This window comes from Mirounga angustirostris, unplaced genomic scaffold (genome assembly GCF_029215605.1).
Source record: "Mirounga angustirostris isolate CCGP_5_RB_7025 unplaced genomic scaffold, mMirAng1.0.hap1 SCAF_8, whole genome shotgun sequence".
NCBI classification, from domain to species: domain Eukaryota; kingdom Metazoa; phylum Chordata; class Mammalia; order Carnivora; family Phocidae; genus Mirounga; species Mirounga angustirostris.
The window spans coordinates 112333372-112355473 of record NW_026991716.1 but is presented as its reverse complement, the minus strand read 5'-3'; the positions used below and the strand labels follow the sequence as shown (position 1 = coordinate 112355473).

The 22102-nt window shown below is 37.4% G+C and overlaps 1 pseudogene; it reads left to right on the top strand.

Moving 5' to 3' along the window:
• Window positions 1–7437: 7437 nt before the first annotated feature.
• Window positions 7438–12322, top strand: LOC123836520 (tigger transposable element-derived protein 1-like; annotated as a pseudogene).
• The last annotated feature ends 9780 nt before the right edge of the window (window positions 12323–22102 follow it).

The window sequence follows — 22102 nt, the reverse complement described above, 5'->3', positions numbered from 1 at the left end:
TGAATATAAGAAGGAAAAAAACCCAAAGGGAATGGACCTAGAAACAAAATCAGAATCAGAGATAGTACCTGGCATTCTTCTTGATACATTCATATCCCTAACTTTTCAAAGTTGCTGGAAGACTGTTTCTCAGGACTGCCAAAGTCGTGAGAGCAACAACTGCACCTCAAATTGTAATAATAATTAGATAAGGAATTCTCAGCTCCAGGAAACTTCTGGTTTACTTGTTGAATTTGATAGTATGAAAATGAATAGTCTAATATCTAGGCCAAAAAACCAAATAGTCTACAAAGGGAAAAAAAAAAAAGAAAAAAAAAAGACTGGCATCACACTTCTATCCACAGCAGTATTCAATGCCAGAGACCATGGAGAAATGTAAAGTGTTCTGAAGTAAAAGAAAGCAGGACCAAAGAACATTTTTCCAGGCATGGTGTCATGTAAGTAAAAACAAACATATTTAAACAAGAAAGACCTCAGGAACATAACACACTTAGCTTTTCTTGTAAAGAAAAATATGTTTATTTGATGACAAAAATTGAACTGTATAAAAAATGAATCAAAATCAAAAACTGAGGAATGGATAAGTAGATGGCAAAAGAGCATGTGCCAAGTAATTAATTCATTTCCATAGAGAATACTGGAAAATAACAACCAAATATAACTACAGGAAGCTTTGGCAGTATAAAAGTAAAACAACTCATAGACATGGCAAAACTGAGAGGAGCAGGTTACAAGAAGTGTAAGAGTGCTGACATTCTCAGCTCTCATCGCAGTGAGTCTGCTGATGGTGTCTAAAACCAAACACTTGGTTGAAACAAACAAACAAAAATAACAATTTCCATCTCTTATTTTTTAGGGTTAGTTTTTTAAAGAGGAAATTACGTATTTTGTGGTGAAGAAACATATTTGAAGTCATTGATTTCTTTAACTTTTTCTCTATTAATTAAAATTAAAACTGCTACTTTTAGTCAAATGAGACCATGTAACAAAAGTCCATCCATCCATCCTGTTGTCTACCTTTGCCATATGCATTCTAGATGAATGGTAACTCCTGGAGCAGTGTAATGTGGCAGTCCAGATGTGTCTTTCTGTGAGCATGTGTAGAAAAAGATTGTTAGGATGATGTGCCCCTGGTGCTAAGGGTAATTTCTCAGGAGCAGGATTTGAAGTGATTGTTTAAACTTTCTTGTTTGCATTTTTCAATATCGCTTACATTTTTAAAATTATATACTCTTTTTTTCAAAGAAGATGTTTCTTTAAATAAAAACAAAGACATAACATTTTAAATGAACTAATTAACCTTGAATACTCCCCCCATGTCTGAGACAATCATCTTCAACCTACGCTTGTTTTCACACTCTTTGGTTTCAATTCCATCTCCCCAGTTACTCTTGAAAACTCTTGACACACACTTTGAGCCCACCCCTGTCCTCTCTATCCCCAGGATGTGGAACCTCACTTTTTCCTCTGGATTCCCAACCATTCTCCAGGAGTCCTAGAAGAAATCTGTGCTGCAGGTTTTGCTGCCTGAAGACTTGAGTCTGATGTCACACACAGTATGTAGTGCGTGTTGTTATTTCACTCAGAAATGAATTTAACAGAACCCTAGGATTTTAATTAATTTTACTATTTTATAATACTGTATAAAATTAGAAACAAGGCTTTTTGTTTGTGTTTTTTAACGGTCTATCCAGTATCTGAACTCCTGCCTTTATCTGAGGAATTCTCCAAGGTTTGAACCTTTGCTGCCCACGCACATGGGTGCTAAGAAGTCCAGAAGCATGCTTTCCCTGCACCCCTCTCTCACACACACCCAGACCTAAACTTGTCCAGTCACTAGAACCCTTCTGAGATTTGAATCCCGAGTGAAGGAGGCAAAGAAGAGGTAAGTGGAGAATTCATTTCAGAGGCAGCAGCTGCTAGAAGTTACTAGAAGCCGTGCCAATGGCAGCATCGCGCCCTGTGCTCGTAGACAGGTGGGAGAGCGGCAGCCTCCATTGCTCAGCAGGGGCTGTGATTCTAGCCGCTTAGCCTTCCTTTGTTCCCTCCTCTTTTCAAAGCCTGGCATTTTCGTCTCCCTGGCAATTCTGTGGGCTTCCCAATAACCTTTCAATAAATTCCTTTTCTATTCCAATCAGCCTGTATCAGTGTCTACTACTTGCAATTAAAATTTTTGACTGATGCTGTACTTACACTATGATTCTCTCTGTGTCTATCTACTTGCATTTTAAATTGTTAGTATAGGACCTTCAGCCTTAAATTCAAATTCTGGTAGTTGTCTGTATTGCTAAATCTGCTAGGCTTTTGACAGCCCTGTTTACTTAATAATGGACTCCTCTGTTTTCATTTTCTCGCAATGCATTCGACAAACATTTGTTATGCAAAACATTGTGCTAGAATCTGGGGATAAAAAGAAAGAAAGAAAAAAAAAACCCCAAAAAACCAAGACATAGTATTCACCATCAAGGAATTCAAATTCTAGTGGGGAAGCTAGATAAGAAAATAACAAGGTGGGCAATGGTGGAATAGGGAGGGGCACAAGGTGTTCTAAAGGGATAAATAGAAGTGAGCCAGGTGGGAAGGCACAGGCAAATGATACAGTAAAGACATGAAATAAGTGTAGTTTCTTCAGGAAGGCTCGCACAAATTGGCTTTCTAAAAGGACAAGTGGAATGGGCGTGTCTGAGGGCTGTGTTTCTCAATCTTGTGAGATCAGCAGAATCACCTAAGGCTTGTTAAATATTAGATATCTAGAGCTCTTCCTCCATGGAATGTGGTTCAGGTCTGGAGAGGGGCCCCAGGTGACTCACAGGAATGGGAAACTTTGTCCTGAGGGACTGAGGCTGGAGGCAAAACTCATGAAAGGCTCTGTAAGCTAAAAAGTTTGAATTTTATGCAAATGGCAAGGTGGGGCCATTAAAAGGTTTTAAGCAGCTTGGTGATAAAATTAGATTTGCATTTTCTAAAGTTCATTCAAGTAGCCCTAAAGATTTGGAAGAAAACTGAGATTAGCGGTCAGGACATCAGCAGCAAAAAGATCAGTTAGGTTATTAGCAGTACTCCGGTTGGGAGATAATATGGATCTGAATGAGATTATAATCTACAAAATGGAGAGAACCAACAGGATAGAATTTCGTGCAGCAGACTCGGTTACTATTAGCTGTGGGCTTAAGAGAAGAGAATTCAGAGACGGTGGCTAGACTTGGGACTTGTACACCAGTGTAGATGAGGGTGATGGTCACCCGGATGTGGCAGAGAAGAGAAATGCGACACAAAATAAAAAACTGATGAGTTCAATTTTGGCTATAGGTGAAAATATGAAGTGTACATGGGATGATGCCAAATGTCTTTGGGATCTTTGATTCGAGGACAAAACATGAATCAGAACAGAAACTCTAGACCATTCTCAGGATATCAGGGGCCAGTTAGGTTATGGTGCCATTCAAAAAACTAGAATGAAGACAGTAGTAATCCAGCCATAAAGGCCCACTCCAAGTTGTATACAGGGCAGGGAGTTAGTCTCAGGATCCGTTTGCCTGGAGACTCATACAAAGTAAAATCCCACTGGCTGAGGCCAAGGTAGGACCCAGAGATCCATATTTTTTTTAAAGAAGCTTCCTGAGTGCTTCTGATGGGTAACTGGGTGTGGGAATCACCAAAGAGGGTGGTAGTTCCCAAATTTGTTGCATATTAGAATCATATGGTAAGGTTTTTAAAAGTCCACTGTCTAAGTCCCACCCCATACCAATTAAATCAGCCTGTCTGGAGGGGAGGCAAGGTGTCAGTATTTTTTTTAAGGATCCTTAGGTGATTGCAATGTGTTGCATAATTTGGGAACTACTGATATAGATTACTAATAACTAGATTGGGCCAAATGAAGTGTTTACACGTAGTAGCTGAAAGCAGAGCAGTCAGATGCCTCCGCATGAATATAGTCAAGGAGTGAATGAATCACCAGATCCGCTAAGAAAAGGAGATAGGTAAAATTGACCCAGTGACCTTCTCAGAAATGAGTTATAGCCAAAGCTATAAGAATGTTACAAGCTTAATGATGTTCTCCTGAATGAAAACAGTGAAATAAGTGAAGAGGTTCAGGTCCTCTTATTTCTGTGAATTGACATTTGAAAGATTCTAAGTGAATTTATTTGAGATTGTACCAGAAGCAGACAGCGAGAATTGAAGGCTGCTGAACAAGCCGTGGGGCACGTGGTCCTGTAAGAGGCAGGCAAAGAAACAGACAATGTGCAAGGGGAATGGAAAAGCAAGTCAGAGAGGGAGGACGGTGTGGCAAGCACGCTATGAAGGCAGACAAGCGAGTTGCGTCTTTCCAGAGCATCAGCTTTGTTCAATCATAAAGCAAGGTTAACGTAAAGCAGATTCTGGATTCCAAACTCCATGCATTTTGCTTTGCACTTAACTTGGCTTCATATATGTACCACCAAGCAAAGCACAATACAAAGTCACAGGTCAAACAAGATGCAACAAGGGGTAAGAAGTTAAGGAACCAAACGCAAAGTCAGTCTGTGAGCACGCAGTTGAGGTGAGGCCTCGGTCTGGTCCTGGTCAGCTCTGGTCGGCAGGTGCTGTTTATTCTGTTCAAGCAGTGGAGGATCTCTGTGATGTTCAGAGATCAATTGGGCAGAGCCTTGGGTAGCAGTTGCCTCTTTGATGTGGTCAGACGTAAAAGGGCCCGCGTCTGGAGAATGTGACAGTTGCTGCAAAAATCCTCCCTTTCCGAAGCAGTTTCATCAGTCTTGGGCCTTTGCAGTCCTCCTGTGGTTCTGCTGGTGATCTGTTCTGGGTGTCATAAGCCTGGGCTGCTTTCAGAGACATCTGGTCTTAGCTGCAGTGCCCTTGGCTGCTGACGTCACTGCTCGACATAAGTCACTGCTTGACATGAGTGACTCCATCTTGCTCTCCACAGAGGAAAATCAGTAAGACTAGTATTGCAGAAGTTAGTAGCAGAGGAGATTTCAGTAGGACATATCTCTTCATTCCTGTTAGAAACTATTAGAGGGTAGGAAGCAATTTCTCTTGCAACCTGCTTGATACCTACCCCCCTGACCTCATGACTGGTAGATGATTGAGGTAGGGAGGAGAACTATTTGAACTGCAAAGCTCATGAGCATCGTCCTTTCTCAAGCCCACATTGCAAGAGAGTGATTGCGATGCTAACAGAAGCATCCCTAAATGTTAAGGATGTTATGAAAGGAATGTTGAGGCAGCCTCTGAGCTCTCGTTTTAGTGTAGAGAGGTGAAGGCTGAGAGGGCTGTGATTGAGGCACCCAATTAGTCATGGGGTCTGCTCTATTCTGCCTCTGCAATGTGTCTCATTCCTGCTCACTCACGCTGCTCCCATGCCCACCGACCCAGTTCAGTCCCTAGCAAACAACTCCTTTACTGGTCCTATGCTTCCAAAATCTGGCTCATTGGAGGGCTCTGGATCCCTCACACAAATGCTCATGCAGGGCTCTCCTCCTCAGATGCCTTTCCCCAGCCCATCCCCTCCCACAGGGAATCAACAAAAGGGCTCTGAATCAGATCACCCCCGTGTGTCCCTGCTGGGCCACTTATAGGTCCTGTGACCTTGAACAAATAACTCCAGTCCTCCATGCCTTATTTTTATCACCTGTAAAAGGGGTAATAACAGTGCTTACTTCAGAGGAACATTATGAGAATTAAATGAGCTTTACATGGAAGGTATATGGCAACAACTGTATGACATTAAGCAGTTAATCTTGCTCAGATTCCGTTTCCTTATCTATACAATGCCGATGCAAATCTTATCCACCTCGGATTGTTATGGAGATTAAATTAGAAAATGCAATCAAAGTAAATCAGCATAGTGCTGGGTATATACAGAGCATCAAAAAATTGTAGCTGTTACAGTTTTTAAATCCCAAGTAAAAAGGGACCTGTAGGGTTGCCTGGGTGGCTCAGTGGATTAAGTGTCTGCCTAAGGCTCAGGTCATGAACTCAGGGTCCTGGGATCAAGCCCCATGTTGGGCTCTCTGCTCATCGGGGAGTCTGCTTCTCCCTCCACTCTCCCTCTGTGCATTCCCTTCCTCTCTCTCTTTCTCACATGAATAAATAAAATCTTAAAAAAAAAAAAAAAAAAGACACCTGTATGATGAAGACTCTCTTAAGCCCAATGGAGAGAAATCATTTCTTCCTCCATGCTCTGCTCTTCATTTTAGTTTTGGCATGGCAATCATTTCTCCCTCTTTTCTTTTCTTTCCTTTTTGTATTATTGTCACTTGTTTACATCTCCCACTTCCCCTCCAGATTATCAGACTGAAAATAGAGACCAAGAACCATATCTCCCTAATCTCTCTGTTATATACAGTGTAGTACCATGTCATGATTTTTAAATTCACATAGTAGTTCCTCCTTAACTGGAAGTTGAATGACTTTATTTACATTTTTATATTGGGTTCCCCCCCTTTTAAATATATATTGTAAATTTTAATGATACTCAGTACGGATGCAATAAAAATGTGGGAAAACTCTAAATTGGAGTGTAAATTGGCACAATCTTCTGGAAGAAAATATGGCACCCAGAGTTTCCCAAAATAGGGTACTTGTCAAATAATTTAGAGTATATCGATATGATGGAACAATGTGGAATATTATCTATGTCATATCTTAAAATGTGTATGTATACATATATATGCTGATTATTGAAAGATCTCTAAAATGTATCATAAGTGTATAAAGTTATAAAACAATGTAAATTTTATACTCTTTTTTGTGTAAAATTAAAATATAGATGTGAATTTATGCAGATTTATGCTTTTTAAAATTAGGAAGTGTTTATGAACAATTGTTCATTTGGAGAGGGTGGTAGGGGGAGGAAGGAGGGAAATGAGGCTTTTCACTTTCCATTTTGTAACTTTCTGCATTGCTTAAATTGTATAACCTTATACATGCATTACTCTTTATTAAAGTGTTGATGGGAAGGGGGATTAGAGGCTACCTCTTTTTGGTTGTTTTATTCTTTGTACCTCAATGTATTTAAAAAAAAAACATATTGCGAGGGCGCCTGGGTGGCTCAGTTGTTAAGGGTCTGCCTTTGGCTCAGGTCATGGTCCCAGGGTCCTGGGATCGAGCCCCGCGTTGGGCTCCCTGCTCCGCGGGAAGCCTGCTTCTCCCTCTCCCACTCCCCCTGCTTGTGTTCCCTCTCTCACTATGTCTCTGTCAAATAAATAAAATCTAAAAAAAAAAAAAAAGTATTGCGAGAATTCCCTCATATAAATGCTTTTCAAAATGGTATTTTAATAGTAGTTTAACATTCCATTATATGACATATATTATGATTTATTAACCCTTTTTGTTGAGTATTTAAGCTGTTGACAATGTTTTGGCGATTATAATAGTGAAATAAGTATTTGATTATTTCTTTAGTTCTGAAAGTGGAATTGCTGAAGTAGTAGTAAAATGTTGCCATCGATAACCCCTCCAGTAACAGTACGTCTTGGAATACTCTCTTGTGAATGCGCTGAAGGGTTTAGCATGCAACTATGGAATTGGAAATTTGGAAGAGCTGAAATGCTCTGCACAACAGAGAAGAGTTCTGAATCCCCTGAGGTAACGAAGGGTGGGGAATAAGAGAGAGAAATAAGACGTAAGACTCTGGGCTCTAAGGATGTGACCCCTCCCTCTTAGAGGATTTCTTTTGGAGACTCATGAAGAAGCTGAATTGTTGGAAAGAGAAACAAAGACATCATACAAACACAGGAGCCTGAGGCCAATTACACCACGGAGCATAAACCTGGGAATTAACGGGAGCCAGGGGGAGGACTCGGAGTTTCACCAATCAGGGAACTGGGGATGGAGTCAAATGTAACTAGCTTTCTCAGGGGCAGGACTTCCCACCCCCTCCTTACCCAGCACACACGCCTCCTCTGAGGACCTCTGTGTTACTGGCATAATAAAATCTTGTGATTCATATAACCAGATTGCCTCCTGGAGGGGATGTACACCTTCTGCTTTCACCAGACATGGAGAGATAGGCCTGATTCACTCGCCATTGCCAATAGTGGATATTACAATTTTTAAATCTTTAGCAAGTTAACAGAAAAAAAAGTTTTCTCATTGTTTATTTGCACGACTTTGAGTTTAGAGAGGTTAACAATGTTTTTATATTTGTCCCATGTCATGGAGAATGTAGAAGTCATCAAACAGGATCTTCTTTATCATCCCACAAAGACACAGTAGTAACTACGACCTATTCAGCACTCGGTATATGCCAGATATTTTTAAGTGCTCTTATAAATGTTAAGTCACTTAAAATTCACAAAACAAATCTATAACATAGATAATACTTTTTCTCTGTTTTAGAGACGAAGAAATTGGAAGTCCAGAAATAGCATAACTTGAGCAAGCTAGTGAATGGAAGAAGTTAGACTGGGGCCTGTCCCATAATCTGGCGCCTACACTTTCTACCAAGCTGCCTCTTTCCTTTATCCATCCTAACCTATCACATACTTCCACTGCTTTTAGCCTCTTGAAAGTGTCAGAGACCAATCCTTCCATTCTCCTTTGGATTACATTGCTCAACGTCTAAGTGTCCTCACCCATCAATTCTCTCCTTCTCTCCTGTTCATCTTCAACCTCCCTTCAGCCCTGATATCACACATCTTAAAACAAAAACAAAACAATTACACTAAAAAGCAGACAAACAATAGCAACAAAATCTGCCAAACTTGTATTTCCTTCCAACTACCACAGCTTTTCTCTATGATATTGTCCACTCATAGTCTCAACTTGTTTACCCACCGTTACTTCCCAACACATTCCAATCCTGCTTTGACCAGCCCGCTAAATCTGCATTTGCCAAGTGCATCAATGATTTTAGTTTTCCCAAATTCAACGGGTCCTTCTTTCACTTAGTTTGTATTTGATACAGTTGACCATTCCCTCTACTTGGAATGCTATACTCTGGTTTTCATTCTGTCTTTCCCATCTCTTCTTATTCTGCTTTGTTAGCAACTCTTCCTATGCCCAATCTTTAAAACTTAAATCTTAGAACTTTCCTAAAAATTGAGACCTGTGATTTTTTTTCTTCTCACTAAATACACTCATTCAACTTGACCACATCCAGCTTCATGGATTTAAATAATATCTATCTGGTAATATCTCCCTAGGTTATCCTACATATGCCCATTCTACTGGGATGCATCTCAGACATCTCTAACTTAGCTATAAAAACTGCATTCTTTATTTTCTTCCAAAATTGAAAAACTTTTTCCTTACCTCCTACACCTAGTAAATTCCATGAGGTCAGGGACTAAGATTGGTTTTTTTGTTTGCTTAGTATTTTGTTTTTAGGGACCAAGATTGTTTTGGTCACCACTTTATACCTAGAACTTAGCATAGTTATTTATACACAGAGGGTGCTCAGTGAATGTTTAATGAGTGAAGGAGTGAAAAATTTTTTTGTCTGAGATAATTCAGAATCCAAACTGTTTTTACCTACAGACCTATAATTGATTAATAATGCACACCCAGAATTAGTGGAAGAAATAATATATGTAATGAGTGATTTTAAAAATCAGGAAAGGACTTTAGACATCTTTCCATACAAAAGGTCTTAGAGTTGAAAGAAAACAGTTCAAATCTCTTCTATAGATGAGAAAACTAATGTTAGTTTACTTGTCCGATAGGACATCAGTTTTGGCAGAGCTGAAGTAGAACCCTAGGGTCTTGTTACCATGCAGAATACTCCAAGATGTTTCAAAATTGTGTGTAAGTTCACTATACTTCATTTGTGTGTATATATACATATATATGTATATACATACATATATATATTGATTCATACAATGAGTATAGGTATCACTAACTGAAAACATTACAGTTATTCCCTATCTACTCTCCCAGTATACCCTCAGAGACTAGAAAAGTACCTGGTACACAATGGGAGGTTAATAAATATTATTGACTGAGTGACAAACTTAGCGACAGCTAAAATAATATGACTTGAGCGAGCTAGTAAATTTCTCACTGAGTGTGTCTACACCATTTTTCCAACAGCATTTGCTCTCTTCAGGTACCGTGTCACATTTTGGTAATTCTCACAATATACTCAAATGTTTTCATTATTATATTTGTTATGGTGGGGTCGCCTGGGTGGCTCAGTCATTATTTGTTATGGTGATCTATGATCATTGATTTTTGACATTACTATTGTAATTGTATGGGGACACCATGAAGTGCGCCCATATAAGACAGTGAACTTATTGGATAAATGTGTGTGTTCGGATTGCTCTCCTGACCAGCTCTTCCCCAATCTCTCTGCCTCTCCTTAGGCTTCCCTATTCCCTGAGACACAACAATATTGAAATTAGGCCAATTAATAGCCCTACGACGACTTCTAAGTGTTCAAGTGTAGGGAAGAGTCACACATCTCATTTTAAATCTAAAGCTAGAAGTGATCAAGCTTAGTGAGGAAGGCATATTGGAAGTCGAGATAGGCCAAAAGCTAGGCCTCTTGTGCCAAACAGTTAGCAAAGTTGTGAATGCAAAGGGAAAGTTCTTGAAGGAAATTAAAAGTGTTAGTCCAGTGAACACACTAATGATAAGAAAGTGAAACAACCTTATTGCTGATGCTGATAGGGAGAAAGTTTGAGTGGTCTGGATAGAAGATCATACCAGCCACATTTCTTTCAGCCAAAGCCTAATCCAGAGCAAGGCCCAAAGTCTCTTAAATTCTAGGAAGGTTGAGAGAGGGGAGGAAGCCACAGAAGAAAAGTTTGAAGCCAACAGAGCTTGGTTCATGAGGTTTAAGGAAAGAAGCCGTCTCCATAACAGAAAAGTGCAGGGTGAAGCAGCAGGTGTGGATGTAGAAGCTGCAGCAAGTTCTCCAGAAGATCCAGCTCGGATCATTCGTGCAGTTGGCTGCATTAAACAACAGATTTTAAATATAGACAAAACAGCTTTAGATTGGAACATGATGCCATCTAAGGCTTTCACAGCTAGAGAGAAGTCCATACCTGGCTGCAAAGCTTCAAAGGACAGGGTGACTCTCTTATTAGGGGCTAATGCAGTTGGTGACTTTTGGTTACAGTCAATGCTCATTTACAATTCCAAAAATCCTAAGGCCCTTAAGAATTATGTTAAATCTACTCTGCCTGTCCTTTATAAATGGAACAACGAAGACTGGATGACAGCTTATGTGTTTACAAGATGATTTACTGAATATTTTAAGCCCACTATTGAGACCTACTGCTCAGAAAAAAAGATTCCTTTCAAAATATTACTGCTCATTGACAATGTACCTGGTCACCCAAGAGCTCTGATGGAGATGTACAATGAGATTAATGTTGTTTTCATGCCTGTTAACACAACATCCATCCTGCAGCCCATGGATCAAGGAGTAGTTTTGACTTTCACGTCTTATTATATAAGAAATATATTTTGTAAGGCTGTACTTCCCATAGACAGTGATTCCTCTGGTGTATCTGGGCAGAGTAAATCAAAAACTTTCTGGAAAGGATTCAGCATTTAGTTAAAAAAAAAAAGATTTATTTTTTTAAATTCACAGGGTGGGGGGGGTGGTGAGGGAGAGGGAGAGAGAATTCTAAGCAGACCCCGTGCTGAGTGTGGAGCCTGATGTGGGGCTGAATCTCATGACCCTGAGATCACGACCTGAGCTGACAACAGAGCCAGACGTTTAACTGACTGCACCACCCAGGTGCCCCAGGATTTACCATTCTAAATGCCATTAAGAACATTTGTGACTCATGGGCAGAAGTCAAAATATCCACATTAACAGGAGTTTGGAAGAAGTTGATTCCAACCCTCATGGATGAATCTGAGGGGTTCAAGACTGCAGTGGAGGAAGTCACTGCAGACGTGGTGGAAACAGCAAGAGAACTAGAATTAGCAGTGGAGCCTGAAGATATAACTGAATTGCTTCAATCTCATGATAAAATTTGAATGGATGAGGAATTGCTTTTGATGGATGAGCAAAGAAAGTGGTTTCTTGAGACGGCAGCTGCTCCTGATGAAGACACTGTGAAGACTGTTGAAATGACAGCAAAAGAATTTAGAATACGACATAAACTTAGTTGATAAAGCAGCGACAGAGGTTGAGTGGACTGACTCCAGTTTTGAAAGAAGTTCTGTGGGCAAAATGCTATCAAGCAGTATTACATGCTACAGAAAAATCATTCGTGAAAGGAAGAGTCAATTGATGCAGCAATTGTTGTCTTATTTTAAGAAATTGCCACAGCCACACCAACCTTTAGCCATCACCACCCCGATCAGTCAGCAGCCACCAGCATCAAAGTAAGACCGTCCCCCAGCAAAAAGATTATGACTTGCTGAAAGCTCACTTGATTGTTAGTGCTCTTTAGCAATAAAGTATCGTTTAATTAAGGCGTGTACATTTTTTTAAGATATAATGCTATTGCACACTTAATATTTATGTAGGATAGTGTAAGCATAACTTTTCTATGCACTGGGAAACACTAAAATTCACTTGAATCTCTTCATTGTGATATTTACTTTATTATGGTGGTCTGGAATTGAACTTAGAATATCTCCGAGGTAACCCTACATAGATTGAATGAGACATGGGGAAGTAATCTTGTTTTTAAAAATCTGGTTCTTCTAAAACAGGAGGCAATCATTTCTTTCAGGTTTCCTCTCTGTGCCAGGTACTTTATATACCTTGTCTCATTTACTTTTGGCAGCCCAGAAAAGTAGGTATTATAACAATTTCACATATAAGGAGGTAGATAGGAATTCCAGAAGAACAAGGGATTTGTCTAGAGTTATATAATAAATAAATATCAGATGAGATTTAAATCCAAATCTGGGGCCATGCCATACTCCCCCTGCCCTTGCCTCTGATGGGCTATTTTTTCTAAAACAGTGAGGAGAAAATGTTATTTACCCACTTATTAGACTTCTGAGCTTAAACTAATTTTGGGTGTGGCAGGCAGAATGGGGAATATAATTATATTAATTTCTTTAAGTATAATCTATCCATTTAAAATCTAGAATTCATAAAGATCAAACTCTATTTTTTAATGTTTTGAATCAATTTTAAGGATAACTTACATAAGATAAAATGCATTCATATTAAGTTTACAATTTAATGTGCTTTACAAATCATACACCTGTGTAGCCATCACCTGAGTAAAAAAATACATTTCTATCCACATGAAGTTCCATTAACTCCTAGTTCCCAGACCCAGGCAAACATTAATCCACTCTCTGTCATTTTCACTTAGTTTTGACTATTCTAAGATTTTATATCAATGAAATAATGTGGCATATATTCTTTTGTGTTTGGCTTTTTTCACTCAGTATGATGTTTTTATATGTTTTATATGCCTATATGCAAGTATCAGTAATTCACTTCTTTTTTTGGTTCTTAGTGTTAAATTTACTGAACTTATATTTTTTTTATCCACTCACCTGTTTTTAAACATTTGGGTTAGCTCACAGTTTGGAGTGTTATTAATAAAGTTGCTTATAATCATTCATGCGTAATCTTTATGTAGGCATTTGTTTTTCATTTATCATAGCTAAATTTTTAGAAGTGGAATTGGTAGATCGTATAGTAGGTATATATTTACTTTCATAAGAAATTGTCAAACTGGGGCACCTGGGTGGCTCCATTGGTTAAGTGACTGCCTTCGGCTCAGGTCATGATCCTGGAGTCCTGGGATCGAGTCCCGCATCGGGCTTCCCTGCTCAGCAGGGAGTCTGCTTCTCCCTCTGACCCTCCCCCCTCATGCTCTCTCTCTCTCTCTCTCTCTCATTCTCTCTCTCAAATAAATAAATAAAATCTTAAAAAAAAAAAGAAATTGTCAAACTGTTTTTCTAGTGTGGTTATACAAATTTACATGAGAGCTGCATTTGTTTTATATCTTTCTAAATGCTTGGTATGTTCAATTTTTATCACTCTAGCCATTTTAGTGGATGTATAATAGTAGTACGCAGTGGTTTCACTTTGCATTTCCCTAATGACCGATGACAGTGAGCATTTTTGTATGTTTACTTGCCATCTGTACATCTTCTTTTTATTGTTAAGTAGTATTACAGTGCATGAATACACCGTACATTTTTGTATGTTCATATATTTTGAGGTTCAGTTATTGGGTATGTACACATTTGTTTCTTCCTACCAAATGTCCTTTGTATCATTACAAAATGTTTCTCTTTATCTCTGGTAATAAACTTTGTCTTAAAGTCTATTTATGTTATTAACATAACCATTCCAGTCTTTTCATGCTTATTCTTTGCCCAGTATATTTTTTTCTGCTTATTTTCAACCTAATTTTATATTTATATAAGATGCTATTATATGTCAAATGTGTCCTTTATAGGCAGGAGCTAGCTGGATCTTTTCTTTGGTCCAATCTGACAATATCTTTCTTTTAATTGGAAGTGTTTAGGCTTCAATTAATATTTAATACAATTATTGATGTAGATGGATTCAGTCAGCCAATTTATTGTTTTCTGGTTTTTTCCTTGCTCTTTTTTTTATTCCTGGTCCTCCCTTTCTAAATTTGGATTATTTCAATATTTTTCAGCATCCAAGTTTAATTTATCTATTGGCTTTTTAGATATACTTCTTTGCATATTTTTTAGGGTTGATCTAGGAATTATCTATCATCTATCTATCTATCTATCTATCTATCTATCTATCTATCTATCTATCTATCATCTATCTATCATCTTCCACAGTCAACTTAAAGTTAATATTGTGCTAACAACATTATGTAAAATATAGAAACTTCAACAATATAGATTGCTTATTTTATGTTACCGATATCATATGTATTATATTTATATTCATTGAAAACAACACCTGACAATATTATAATTTTTGCTTTAAAAAGTCATATATATTTTAAAACACACAAGAGGAGAAATAGACGTTTATATTTATTCAGATATTTATCATTTCTAATATTTGCTATTTGATCTGAAATCCAAATTTCCCTCTAGCATCACTTGTTCGGGCTGGAGAACTCCTTTTGTCATGTTTTACAGAGCGGGGCTGTTTGCAACAAATTCCTTTAGTTTTCCTTTACATGCGAAGGTCTTCATGTTGCCTTAATCCTGAGGGATATTTTGGCTGGGTATAGAATTCTGGGTTGACAATTTTTTCCTTTTAGCTCTTTATAGATGTTGTTTTATGTCATCTGGCCTCCATTGTTTCTGATGATAAATCTGCCGTCATTCAAATCACTGCTCCTCCTTATGAATATGTCATTTTTTGAGCACTTAAGAAACAAAGTCTTAAGTGTTTATGGAGTTTGATTATGATGTTTCTAGGCATGATTTTCTTTGAATTTATCCTGTTTGAAGTTCTCTGAGCTTCTTGAATCTGTTAATCTACATCTTTCACACAATTTAGGAACTTTTTGACCATTATTGCTTCAATTTTTTTTTTCTGTCCTGATCTCTTTTTTTGTATACTCCTTGGATTCCAATTACATGAATGTCAGCTCTTTTGATATTTTCCCACAGGTCCCTGAGGCTCTTTCTTTTTTATCTTTTTGTCTCTCTGTCCTTCATATTGGAAAGTTTCTACTGATCTAGTTTACAGATCAATAAATTTTTTTTGGTCATGTATATTCTGCTATTGAGCATATCCAGTGAAATTTTTATTTCTATTATGTTTTACTTCTAAAACTTTCCATTTGGCTATTTTTTGTAATATATTTCTCATTGAGATTTCCTTTATTTCATTAATTTTAGGTGTGTTCCTTCTTTGCTTCATCGAAAGTCATAATAAGTACTACTCTAAAAGCCTTGTCTGATGACTCTGATATCTTGAGATTCTCAGAGTTGGCCTCTGTTGATTGTCTTTTCTCCTGAGAATGGGCCATATTTTCCTGATTATTTTTATGGCAAGTAATTTTGGATTTTATCCTGGACATCATGACTCATTTGATGTGTAGATTTTGGGTTCTGTTCTAATCCTCTGGAGAATATTGGTAGTTTAATGTTAGCAGACAATTAACCTAGTTGGGTTCAGATGGTAACCTCTTTTTACCTTCTTTGAGTGGTAGTCCAAGTCTCAGTTTATTCCTTTGAGCTTTTGTCATGCCGTTTTGGTCTGTTTCATGCATATGGGGATTGGCAGAGTCTTTGTGTATTCATAGGCAAAACTAGGTGTTCTCTTTTCCAGCTTTTTCCTGTCCAAGATTCTTCTTCATTCTCCAGCCTGCTTATGCTATTTTCCATCTTTCCTTTACCAAGAAATATGTCAGGGTTTCTCTGGGAAATTTAGCTGTTCACACTGTTCCATGATTGTGGCTCTATTTTGGGAAAGTTGCAAACAAAAACGACAAGCATCAGAGTAAACTGGTCCCTGTGCCAGGCATTTATCTAAATTTGATTCCTCTCCATCCTAAGCCTGTTTTACTCTTACTATTCAGAGCTCTTAGGTAGTTGTTTTAAATATTTTCTTTATAGTTTATCATTGTTATCAACGGGAGGGTTGGGTTTTTAGGGGATTTACATTGTCTTGGCAGAACTGGAACTGATTTGAATGATGTTTTTTGAAGATCAAAAGATTTTAATTTTGATGAAGTCTAAATTATTATAATTTTTAAATTTTATGGTTGGTGGGTTCTCTATCTTGTGTTATCTTTGCCTACCTAAAAGATCATGAAGACTTGCACTCATGACTTCCTTCAGAAGTTTTATGCTTTTGGGTTTTCTTGTGATCTGTTTCAAGTTAATATCTGTGTGTGGTGCAAGGTAAGGAACAAGGTTCATTTTTTCCCCCCAATTGGATATTCAATTTTTCTAACATGATTTGTTGAAAGGACTATTCTTTCTCGATTAAACTACTTTGGGAACCTAACTAATCATATATGTATGGATCTCCTTCTGGACTCTATTCTGTCCCATTAATCTATATGTCTATCTTTACACAAATTCTTCCCTATTTTGATTAGTTTAACTATTATTAAATCTTAAAACCAGGAAGTGGAAGCCCTCCAATATTCTTTTACTTTTCAAAATTATTTCAGGCTATTCTAGATCTTTTGTATTGCCAAATAAATTTTAGGATTAGCTTTTTAAAAAAATATATTTTGTTTATTTATTTGTGTGTGTGTGTGAGAGAGAGAGAGAGAGCACACAAGCTGGAGGAGCTGCAGGCAGAGGGAGAAGCAGATGCCCCGCCGAGCAAGGAGCCTGATGCAGGACTTGATACCAAGACCCTGGGATCATGACCTGAGCAGAAGGCAGATGCTTAACTGACTGAGCCACCCAAGTGTCCCTAGAATTAGCTTATCAAATTCCTTTTAATAAAACTTTCAAAGTATTTACTGGGACTGCGTTAAATCCATAGATCAATTTGGGAGAATTAACAGGATAATAATATTTGGTTTCCCAGTCCATTAACATGGTTTATCTTTGAATATGTTTAGGTCTTTTGAATTTCTGTCAGTAATGTTTTACAGATTTTAGTATATAGAACTGGCATATATTTTGTCAAATATAGCCCTAAGTATTTCACTTTTTTTGATGCTATTATACATTGTATTTAAAAAAAAATTATTTTCAATTGTTCTTGCTACTATAGAGATATTTTATTGAGTTTTGCATATTGACCTTGTATCCTGCAATATTGCTACTATTATTTCTAATAATTTTTTGACAGGTTCCTTAAGAATTTTTGCATATATGAATACAAAATCATGTCATCTGAGAATTAAGACAGCTTTACCTTCTTAATCTGTATGCCTTTTTCTTGTCTTTTTTTAAAAAAGATTTATCCAAGACACATCATAATACATTATTATTAATTTTGCTTCGAGTTGATTGTAAGAATATTAAAAAATGAGGAAAAAGTCTTTTATATTTACTGACATATTTCTAATTTTTATCATTTTTCATTCCTTTGTATAGCTATAAGTTTCCTTTAGTGTTAAATATTTTTGCTGGATGTAGATTCTAACGTGTTAGCCATTCATCTAGCTCCTTTTTGTTAGCTGTCTTATTTTCAAACCCTTTGTCCATTTTAAAAATTGAGCTTACTATCCTTTTATTATTAGTTGTAGGAATTATTTATTGATGATGATTACCAACCTCTTATGTGCTTTTGCAAACATTTTCCCCTAGTTTGTGGCCTTGTCTATTTATTTTCTTAATACTATCTTTTGATAAACAGTGATTTTTTAAAATTTGGTAAACATTTTCTTTTATGCTTATTATTTTCTACGACCTAAGAAAACTTAACCTACAATCAAATTACAAAGATATTGTCATATGTTTTTTTCTAAAAACAATGGCTTTGATTTTTGGGTGTAGCCGATGATCCATCTTTAGCTAATTTTTGTATGGGGTGTGAAATTGGTATCTATTTAGTTTTAATTTTGCTTTTCTAAAAGTTTGTAGAGATTCTATTTCATCTTTTTTGAATCTGCAATTTCACTATTATAACTTCCTCTCTTTACAGACGTCTTCAAGCTTTTTTTATTTCTTTAAACATAGTGAGTATTGTCGTTTTAGATTTTGTGTCTGATAATTCTAATATCTGAAGTCTTTGTGCATCTGTTTCTGTTGTTTGTTGTTTCTGTTGGTACTCACTCACAGAGTTCCATTTTCTTATTTGCTTCTTGATCATATATTGTGTATGGAATATTATATTTGTAAAATTTTTTGTGGAAATAGTCTGAGACTTATGATGAAGGTACCTTCTTCCAGAGAGGATTTATATTTGCTTCTGTCAAACACTTGGGGGCACTGCCAGACTATGGCTGTATTAAACCACTTAAAGTAATTTGAATTTGGGCTTTAATTCTACTTTGGAGTTTTGTTTTGTTTTAACTTCTGGTTCACCCTTACTCTGATGGTATAGCCCAATGGGGGTGCCAGTTTATTGTTGGGAAATCTCCTATCTTGGATGACTTACAGGATTTGGTTTCTTTTCCCCTCACCCGATGAGTTGTCAAAACTAAGCTACATTTCAAGGATCAGAACGTGCTCTAAGAGCAAAGGCATTTTTGAGTTAATGAAATTCTCTTGGTTCCTATTTTCTTTTAGTTCGGGCCTGGAAAGTTTTTACTGTCTCTTCATATCTTCTATGCATTGAGAAAGCTATTTTTTACATTTATCCGGGCTCTTTAGTTATTTCCATCAGGAGATGATCTATTCAGTTTGTCTGAACAACACAGTCTGCAATTGCTGTCTGACCAGTTTTTCCCTCCAAATGTTTAACCACTTAGTCAACAACATTTGTTGAAAAATGTATCTTTTCCACACAGGTTTCAAATATCATATTTATGTTTTACTCAACAAATACGTTGGTCTGTTTCTGACCCTTTTCTCTCTTGCACTCATTTCTCATGACTCCCAGTAGAGACCACCACAGGAAGCCTGCCTATCCCAACTCCTTTTCCTGGCCTTCTTTAACTAATAGACTAGATTTTTCAGGTGATAGGAAAGAAACATTGTCTCAGTTGTTGGCCTAGGACACTCTTGGATATTGCTCATGGGAATGCAAAGTAGTATAAGCTTTATTGAGGAGAATTCAGCTATATCTTTTAAAAAACTACATATGCATTTATGCTTTATTGCAGAAATACCACTTCTAAGAATTCACCTCAAAGTTACACCTCAAAAAATAAAAAAAATCATGCATACAATATTATTTATTGCAGCATTTTGTGTAATTGGAATATACAGAAATGACCTAAATGCCCATACATAAGAAATTGGTTGAATAAACTATCATACATCTATGCAATGGTGAACCATGAAGCTGTGAAGAGTGAGAAGGATCTCTATGAACTTATATAGATTTCTATGGAACATAGTTAAATGAAAAATGCAAGGTGCAAAAAAGTTTGTATAGTATGCTACCTTTTGTATAAGAAGGAAAATGAGAACATATACACATTTCTGCAAAGAGAAACACAAGAAAAACAAACCATAAACTTAAAAAATTGGTTCCCTTAGAGGTTGATGGGAACTGGGTGAATCATTTAATATTTTAAAAATTCAAAACATTAAAGTTAAAAGAGCAAAAAAGTAAATCATTAACTAATACATAAACAGAAACAAATAAACCTAAAAGTATATCAAAATAATAAAATAATCACTCAAAAAACCCCATAATTCAAGTAACTTTGAACACAGTACTTTATCTTCAACAAGATATAATCTATTGAAAACAAAACCATAAAGAATTTTTTTTTAAAGATTTTGTTTATTTATTTGAGAGAGAGAGAGAGCACAAGCAGGGGAAGCAGCAGAGGGAGAGGGAGAAGCAGGCTCCCCGCTGGGCAGAGAGCCCAACTCAGGGGTCAATCCCAGGACCCTGAGATCATGACCTGAGCGGAAGGCAGATGCTTAACCAACTAAGCCACCCAGGCACCCCAACCATAAAGAATTCTTGAACTTTACTCAGTAACAACTTTGTTGCTCTTAGTGGTGTTATTGTATTAATTATAAATTCTATTGCATGTATGTATAGAATAGAGCTGATGAGTAAACGTATTGATTTTTTGGGGAGCCAGGGTTTTCACTGTGGGTGAAGTGAGATATAAAACATGATATTGGGGAAGGGGAGAAAGAGGAAAAGTACATATCCCAGGATATTTCCTGCAGATGACTTATTAATTACAAAGAAGAGAAATGATAACTTTATATGGAGAAACTTTGTATGGTCCTGAGAGGCTAAAATATTCATAATCTGACACTTCACAGAAAATTTTCCGTATTCCTTCTCCCTACTCTAGAGTATTTCTCCTCAAATTGGGATGTGTATACCAGCACAAAGGCCCCACTCCAGATCTCGCTGAATCAAAATCTACACTATTACAGAATTCCCAGGTGATTCGCATGCACATGGACGTTAGAGAAGCACTGCTTTAGAGAAGATAAATTTGACTTGTTTTGTTACCGTTTGTTACCATTTATCCACTGCCAATATGAGTGAGGCAATGTGCTTCATAGTCATTGTCAATTAGGTTCTTTCTATTTTCCAAGGTCACAAATATGTTAAACCTAACCTAGATAATAGAACTTTATTGTAAGAATACTAAGGAAGGAAGATCAAGATACTATCTCAGCTCTCATGAAGATCTGTGGGAGGCATTTATTATAGTTTGGAGATCCCAAACTAGCCCTACTGGCCCCCAGAAGCTCTGGTGATTGGAAAGCTCTTGTAGACGGATGTGATGCTTAAGCCTCAGCTACTCGCTCTCCCTCTCCACCTTTGGGTTTCTACTTGTTTGGAATTTCTACATTCTCTACTCCTGACCATCTTTAGGGCTCCCAGAGGGGTTCACGTATTTTCAGTAATAGAATAGAATTGGATAGCAAATACCAGTATGTGTTGTAGATAGAAAGAATAAGATAAATTGTTTCATGGCATTTTTACTGCAAGGGTGTGTGTGTGTGTGTGTGTGTGTTCTGGGTTATAATGTAAAAAATAGTTTTACTAGTCAAAAGGTTTGAAAGCCCCAAGTGACCACCAAGACTAATTTCATAAGGCTCTGCATCTCATTACATAGCCACGCTTTTGAGATCATTCCTTATTCTCTGTGGAATTCTTGTCTGCATACAACCCTCTAATTTTGCCAAGTCTTCCACCCTTCCCAGATCCGACCACCTGTTGTATCCTTTGGTACTCATAGTCAGTCTTCAGTTAGATACTCTATGTCTTTGAGCTCCTCTTTGAACCTTCTTTCTCTCATTATAGCCTGACTCTCCTTTGAGGACCCGGCTTCCCCTAAAATCCTGACAAGTGATGCTTGTTTATTTGCCTGTACTCCATAAACAACTTGGTCTTGGAATATGGCAGAGGTCCACATCCTTGCTTTTCATTGCCATTTCTAGAAAAAAAAAAAGGTACTGTTCCTTGAAACAAATATTTAAAAATACCCCCCCAAAAGCCTATTTTTTTTGGGAAATCTATGCCATCGGATTCACAGTTACAACAATGTTGTGCAGGCAGAACCTGCACAGAGCTGTGTGGATAATGGCGGTGGCCAGAGGAAGGGGGCCATTTTCTAAGGTGCACCGAGATGAACCATCTGCCAAGCCTAGTTTACACAAGGCTGCGTTCATCTAGAGGGTACTTTTCTAATTTCTGTGAAGGCACCCACCGTATGGG